This window comes from Anomalospiza imberbis, chromosome 4 (assembly GCF_031753505.1).
Source record: "Anomalospiza imberbis isolate Cuckoo-Finch-1a 21T00152 chromosome 4, ASM3175350v1, whole genome shotgun sequence".
Classification (NCBI taxonomy): Eukaryota; Metazoa; Chordata; class Aves; order Passeriformes; family Viduidae; genus Anomalospiza; species Anomalospiza imberbis.
In genome coordinates, this window is record NC_089684.1 from 64771119 (window position 1) to 64778410 (window position 7292).

At 37.3% G+C, this 7292-nt stretch overlaps 1 long non-coding RNA gene across 1 annotated transcript; it reads right to left on the reverse strand.

Annotated features, from left to right (window-relative positions):
- Positions 1–2479: 2479 nt before the first annotated feature.
- Positions 2480–5455, reverse strand: LOC137473472 (uncharacterized). The gene is made up of 3 exons (XR_010998829.1): positions 5308–5455; positions 4007–4047; positions 2480–2677 (listed from the first exon to the last, which is right to left on the reverse strand). It is a non-coding gene; the product is annotated as an uncharacterized lncRNA (long non-coding RNA).
- Between the last annotated feature and the right edge of the window lie 1837 nt (positions 5456–7292).

Below are 7292 nucleotides of genomic sequence, written 5' to 3' on the forward strand. Positions count from 1 at the left end.
CATAGCAGTACAGGTCTTCAGGGGCTTCTGAATAAAAGTCTTTGTTCCTCATCTGCTGTGTTTCTTTTCTGGCATCTTTCACTTAAGAGATGTTAAAAAAGTTTGCCAGCTTAAGTTTATAATCTTCTCCATTTTTTAACCTGAGAAAATAGCCTTGTACTTAGAAGTAGAAATTTCCTTGGAAATCTGAAGGAAGTCATTCAGTATGCAAGCAGCACAAGACCAGAGGCAAGACGCATACTTCATTTTATAAAAAGTTTTAAAAAAAATTCCTCTCTATCCTGTGATCCAATTTCCCAAATGCAAAGAGTCATTCCTGACAGCATCCTAAATAAGCTGCTGCGCAGACATATATATCACTGAAGGAGATGTGCACAAAAAGCTGCCTTTGTAACCAAAAGGGCCTCCCAGAGCTATCTTCAGACCTAAGTCATTGTATGCATCCAGTGAAAAGTAAAGCTTTCAAAGTACATTATCTACATAAGAAACCTTAGAAAAGTAAGAAAGAGCCAGAGGATTTAACTAATCATACTTCCTCTTTCTTTTTACTTGCTTGATAAAACGTTCTGTGAAAAAGCTGTACGATGACCAATCTGAAAATAAGTGATTACTATTACAGGATCATTAGAGCAGAAGGCAGCAATTCTTGAGATACTAATTTTGTCTGGGCTGCTGCCAATATCGTTAGCCCTGTCATTAGCTCAGCTCTGGTGGCACTAGTAATGACATTTGCAGAGCATGGCTGGGCTGTAGCAATGCCCTGCCAGTTGTTTGCACCTCTTGCAGCTACCCAAGGCACATCCAGTAGTCACATTCTCCTACTCTTTCATTGGGTAGTCTTTACAGGAGTCAAGTGAGAAGAGAGCTTTACACCCTCCAGCAGGTTTGGTTTGTTTTTTTGTGGTTTTTTTTTTTTGGGTTTTTTTTTTTTTTTTGCTTTTTACTTCAGACTAAAACTGTTTGAGGGATATTCCTCAGTGATTTACCACAAGGTTTCCCTCTTTTCAAGTCTTTCTTACAAAAAAGTTATCAGAAATGAGAAGTAGTTGCCAGAATTAGAGATGCTTATTTAGACTCCAGAAGAAGTCTCTCCAAACTCTCAGTCTCCTTCACATTCAGATTTCGTTACTGTTAATTTAAAAGCTGAGAAAGAGTAGGTGTTTTGAAACAGCGAAGAAGCCAAGTGTATCAAAAGCCTCCTCTGACTGCAGAGAATTTTGGCTGCTACTCAGAAGCTACTACCATAATTCAATTATTTTAGCTCCAGCTAGGCTTCAGCATTTTGAAAGAAAGACTGGCACAGGGAGGAGAAACATAAAGCACTAGAACAGCAAAACTCAGATCCAAACTGCAGAAGGAGAATGTGCTTCCAATAAAATGAAAATATGTTTTATAGCTAATGACAATAATGCAGGGCTTTTTCTTCTTGAAAGTTCTCACCCACTTGAAAAGTTTTCCAATACCTTAGCCATTAGGATCCAACAGACCACAGAACAGGTATAAATTCTGGATATAAATTCATCAAGTTCTAAATTATACTTTCAGTTTCAAATTCTGATGATTTATGGATCTCATTTGTTATGACTTATACAAATATAAAACACAGTATTATGTTTGTGAGTTACATAGAGGCTTGATACAGTATTTATATATACTAAATAAAACATAAGCCCTTCACTGTGTTATTTTGAAGTTCTCTTGCAAGAACCTAGAAAAAATTAAAGTGAATACTTAGCATTTTACAGTATTTGCATGAAAAATTAATAATAGAATTAGAAAACATTTGTATTATATTTTCTTCCTTATTTCTCAGGTATTATTTTTATTCTTTCAAAGTCAGAAACTAAGAATGTCACTTTTTTTTCTGTTATCAAGTCTATGAACAGTGATTGTTTGATAAGAAGATCAGAAGTTCTACCTTGGGAGCTACTTCATACAAACATCAGTTAATGGGGACTTTGATTTGCTAAGCAAAACTTGACAGGAAATTGCACAGGCAGAAGAAAAAAAGAAAAACTCTTTTCCTTTTAATGTCCTTCTCCTCTAATAAACAACCACATTTGACTACCCAAGATTGCATTTTTGTCAATCTTTATTAATAGCATGTCTTCCCTTCCACACTCATGCAATCCTCTTCTACAGGTTTTTTTTTTCCTTGTCCTTCCTCTGAAGTACCTCATTGAGGCTGAGACAACCTTTGGTCAGCTGGACTACCAGAGCCTTTCATTTTTCCCTGAAATGTATCCTGCCTATTCAGTCTGGCTTTTCTGTCCTATATTTCTAGTGGCCTCACATCTCTTGAGATCCTCCCTGTGAGGGGGTCACCTCAGTTTCTGCTTCCTTACCTTCCAAGAGGTAAGTCAAATTATTTTTATTTTTTTTTTCTAGGCAAGCAGCCAGAAGTTCCACCCTGTAAAAATCTGAAGTTCCAGTCTCTTGGGGTGTAGGTATGAAAACCAAACAATGGAAGATGAGAATTTCCCACAAGTCAGATAATACAAATTTTATTCATTTCTCTTGCATGGGATATATACTGCTGGCCATATACTGGCAGATTATTGTTAGCTTGGGGGAGGCCTTTTCCTCATGTTGCTCATATATCTGTGAAAAGGTCAGGTGTCCAGGCCAGGTAGACTTGGACCCTTCTCAGTACCACAACTTATTTGGCCATCTGTATCTATCAATACAAATACAGCAAACCAAAGCCAACAAAGTATTTTAATATGAAGGAAGTGAAAACAAGTGTACACTTGGCCATTATTTCTATCTCATCTCATGCTGAGATAGGTGGAACTAATAAATTTTTAATATCAGCAACAGTGCAGTATTGGTTAGAGCTAATAAGAAGCCAAAAAAATTGTTCCAGTTCTTACTTATGGAGTGATTATTTTTATTAAATTCTTTCCTCTGTGGAAATTTCAGAAAACTCTCCTAACCTAAAGAGAAGGAAAGAACACAAAGGAACCATATAGATTCAGAAGATACTCAGCTTAGCTACCATCAAATTCTAATTCTTAGCACAGTAGCTATACTAGACTGGTTTTCCATGGAAAAGAAAATGTCTGGTTTGATCATAATGAAGAAATTCCAAACATGAATAATTTCATGATACAGAATTTGGTCTCTCTCACTTGTGAAAGTATTTGCAACCTTTTCCTTACACTCTTTTTGTTAAATACTATGCTCAGAAACACATGAAAAACAAATACGTCTTTCTTAAACTGCATACACTTTACACTAAAATGTATTTCAAAATCATTTTCATGCATTTTATTCACTGTGTTTTCCACCATCTGAAAACAGTTTTTAAGAAAATTCAAGTTCATGCAAAACACTTGCAGGATCCAGCTCATGCTAGATATACAACTGGACTAGTCCAATAACCTTTCTGCACCGTCTCAAGCAACTTCGTTCAAGATCCTAAAATAGTTTTATTTTGCCATTATTTTTAATGTTTATTTTGGTGCAATTCAAGTTGTTTGAAAGAAAAGAGTAATTTTAAATGGCTACAAAATTTCAGCTATATCCAGTTGGATAAATATAAGTAAAGGTGAAGTCATCATTATTGGCTTTCATTTTTACTCCTGCTGATGGCAAAATGTCAGCAAAAGGTTCCCAGCAACACTTCTGAAATAAGTGCTATTCAGGAGACTAATTCTTGAATGTGAGAGTGGAATCACATCCAGCCTAAGCAGAAGAAAATCACTGCCCTTTCTGCATCAATACAGAAAATAGCAAACTTTCTAGCTATGCTTAAAAGACTGAAAGGTGCTGGCATCATGCACAAATCTGCAAGAATTGAAATGTCATGTTCACTCAGGGAGAGAAAAGAATCCTCAGGTGCTCATTACCACTAAAAAGTGTTCCCACAGAAACCAAACCCCAGGCTTTCTCTACATGATCAGCTTTTAAAGGTTAATTAACAATAGGAAGTGATAAAAATTTATAACCTACTGCTTATAATTTTTTAATGGTGTGATTTCCAATCTTTTATCATTGGGCTTACACTTGAAATCAAAGTCCCATCTGCTCGCATGTCACAAAACCCTGGGGACAAAAAATAAAATTTAATATTCTAAACCTTTTATTCCATGCTGGAGATACAGAACTCGTTCATTTTCCATCCACATGCTCCCAGGATACAGATTTTACACAACTTTGAAATAAACATCCTTGAAAGCTCTCCATCATAAGCTACAACCCTTAAGCAAAAAAAAAAAAAAATTAGAAGCAGTATGTAATGATTTAACCCCAGCCAGCCACCAAGCCCCACAAAGCCACTCACTCAGTCCTCTACCAATAGGAGCATGGAAAGAATCCAAAGATAAAAGCAGAAAAATTCATGGATATTCATGGAGATAAAGTTCAACACAGAAAGCAAAAGCTTCACACACAAGCAAAGAAAAACAAGGAACTAATTCACTGCTTCCTATGGGCAGGCAGGAGTTCAGACATCCCCAAGGCACCAGAGCCTCAGTACAGTTAGCTGTGACTTGGGAAGACCAACACCACCACTCCAAACATCCCCTCCCATTGCTCCTTCTTCTCCCCACTTCATACACTGAGCATGATCCCCTATGGTCTGGAATATCCCTTTGGTCAATTTGTAACACCTGTCCTGGCTTTTTCTCCTCCCAGTCTCCCATGCACCACCAAAATCCTTGTGTTGGTACAAAAAGCAGAAAAGGCCTTGGATCCACATAAGACTTGCTCAGCAATAGCAAAAACATCTCTGTATTATCAACCTGGTGATTAGCACAAATCCAAAACATAACCCCACCAGCCACTTTGAGGAAAATTAATTCTATTCCAGCCAAAACCAGCACCAATAATTCAAAAATATCTACTACCTGGTCACTTTAGCAAGTCAAGGTATATTTCATGTAGAAACTTTATTGTCTTATAAGACTGTTCTAATTCACCTTTCTTCCATAAAGTAAACCTTTTTTGCAGTAACTGAGAACTCTGGACTTGAGGCCTTGCATTTATTATTTTATATGTGAGGGTTGCACAAATCTGCACATCCATGTAAGGCATTGCAATTGTGCGCAATAGAAAAACAACCAGAAATCTCTGGTCCTGAGAGAACAGCTCTATTCTTCTAGCCCATTGCAACTAGTCATGGCTGGAAAATGTTCATCTACATTATAACATCTGACTTGCACAATGACCCAACAAGCATCATTTGCAAGATAATTTTCAACCTGAAAAATATAGGCTGTGGCCACAATAGTTACAATTCACTGGAAGCATTTGAACATTCACCACAGGAGGGCAATCCTGATACTACAACAGAAAGGTGTGTACCTGCGTGGGCTCTCATGTCCATGCTTCCCCCACTTTTAATTGACTGGGTATAGTTTCCTTACTGGAAGCTGTGTCCTCATCACCACCATGCTTATTGTGAAAAGCAGTGCTTTTTAACTGAGTATCACTATTATAGCAGACTTTCCTCTAGCTCAGACTCCTTTCTAGACAGTTCAGGGCATGGACAGATTAGCACTTCTCGAAGTGTTAGTGCTGGTTCTGCAAGTGTGTTTACCCAAAAATATTGAAAACCATCCATGTGGCCAAGTTAAAGTGCAAAATTTCTAATATTCAATGGCACAACATTCTTGATATCAAGCCAAATCACAACCGGGGTATTGTCATCGGGTAAACAACCAGAAAAAAAAAAAAAAAAAGAAAAAAGAAAAAAAAAGGAATACAGATCTCTGTATATCAGCAACGAAGCTCCCTGAAATGTCCCAACTCATATAAAAAATACCTCTTCAAGGAAGAATTTATTCCTTCACTGTATTTTGATGGGACCATGGACCTAAGTGAGCAATTGCACCCCATTTACTTAAGCTGGTTAAACAAAAGAAACCTTTGCTTCTATCTTATCTCCAGAAGACATTTTATAGTGAAATGTGTGATGTATTTTTTTCAAGAACACTAACATTTTGCATCCATGGCTATCCATTAGATTTCTGCTAAGCAAAACAGTTAAATACTTCTGCTGAAACTTTCATAGCCTAAAAGTAACATCACTCCATGCTGCCTGCAGTGATCACCACTAAACACAGAGTTTGGAGCTTACATTAGAAAAAAATACTGTCAAAACTGAATCTAAAAAGCAAAAGATAGAGGATTACAGATGGCAGACCAAGTCAGAGAGCTGTGAATCAAGTCACCCACAAGAGTGAGAATGTTTCCAAATACAACCAGAACACATCACCTTATTCCACCATGAAAGCACTTAGTCACATTGCAGCAGTAAGAGGTAATATTTAAGGAAGTCTGTATTTGTAATTTTTTCTATTCTATTGGAAACAGAAGTCCCACTTATGATTAATAGCAGAATCCTGGTGCAGAATTATGGTGATCTCACATCACCATAATCTGGCATTGTCTGAGGTTCAGCAGAGCTGCTATTGCTTGTTTTCTTTTGACTATAGGCAGTCCTGTTATTTAAGAATTAGAAGCTTACTGCTTTTGCATTGCTCTAATATGGTTACTCAGAAGAACATTTTTTCATGTTTCATATCTACACTGTTTTCCTTAAATTCTTGGAATTCGGACAAATGTGCTTTGAAACGCCAGGTCTTGGAAGTATATATATGCACACAAATATACCCACTCACACACACTCTGCTTGCACAGAAGCAGAACAAGCATCCAAAAAATAATTTTGCTTTGAGGCACCTTTCTGGTGCACAAACACCAGAGGCTCAATTCAAGTTGTCAGAAAACTGCAGTGAAAGGCTCCTGTTCAAGGGTACTGCATTAAAGTTCAGTGGCCTCTGAATGTCTCCTGGGCTCTAGGTCTGTTCACAGGGCAGTCATTCCACAGAGTGTTTCATGTAAAGTGGGATCCATTGCAGTGCACTGTGACCCCTCCTTGTAGAAACCAGGTCACAAAGCAGTGGGGAGGGCTGCAGAGCAAGAAGCTGCATATATTTATGTTAGATACTTGTTCTTAATATAGGCATTACATCCTTGGCATACTCCTGGTGTTAGGCTGCCTGACAATATCACAAGGGATTCCTCATACTCAAAGAAACTTCCATATATTTACGGTATTTTGCTTTGATCTTGAAAAAAAAATCAGCTTGGCTTTCCCCACACATTAAGCATTCTGGTCTAGGTGTGTAAGAGTGCTATTTCAAGGATGAGAACAACAAAAATTAGATAAAAATAAAGATGCCTCAAAGTTATTTTTTGCAGTAACTGAAATCTTCAATACACAATGACAAGGGAAAGAGTATTAAATCTCAGGGGACCTTTATTAGCTACTTTTTGGATCAGGA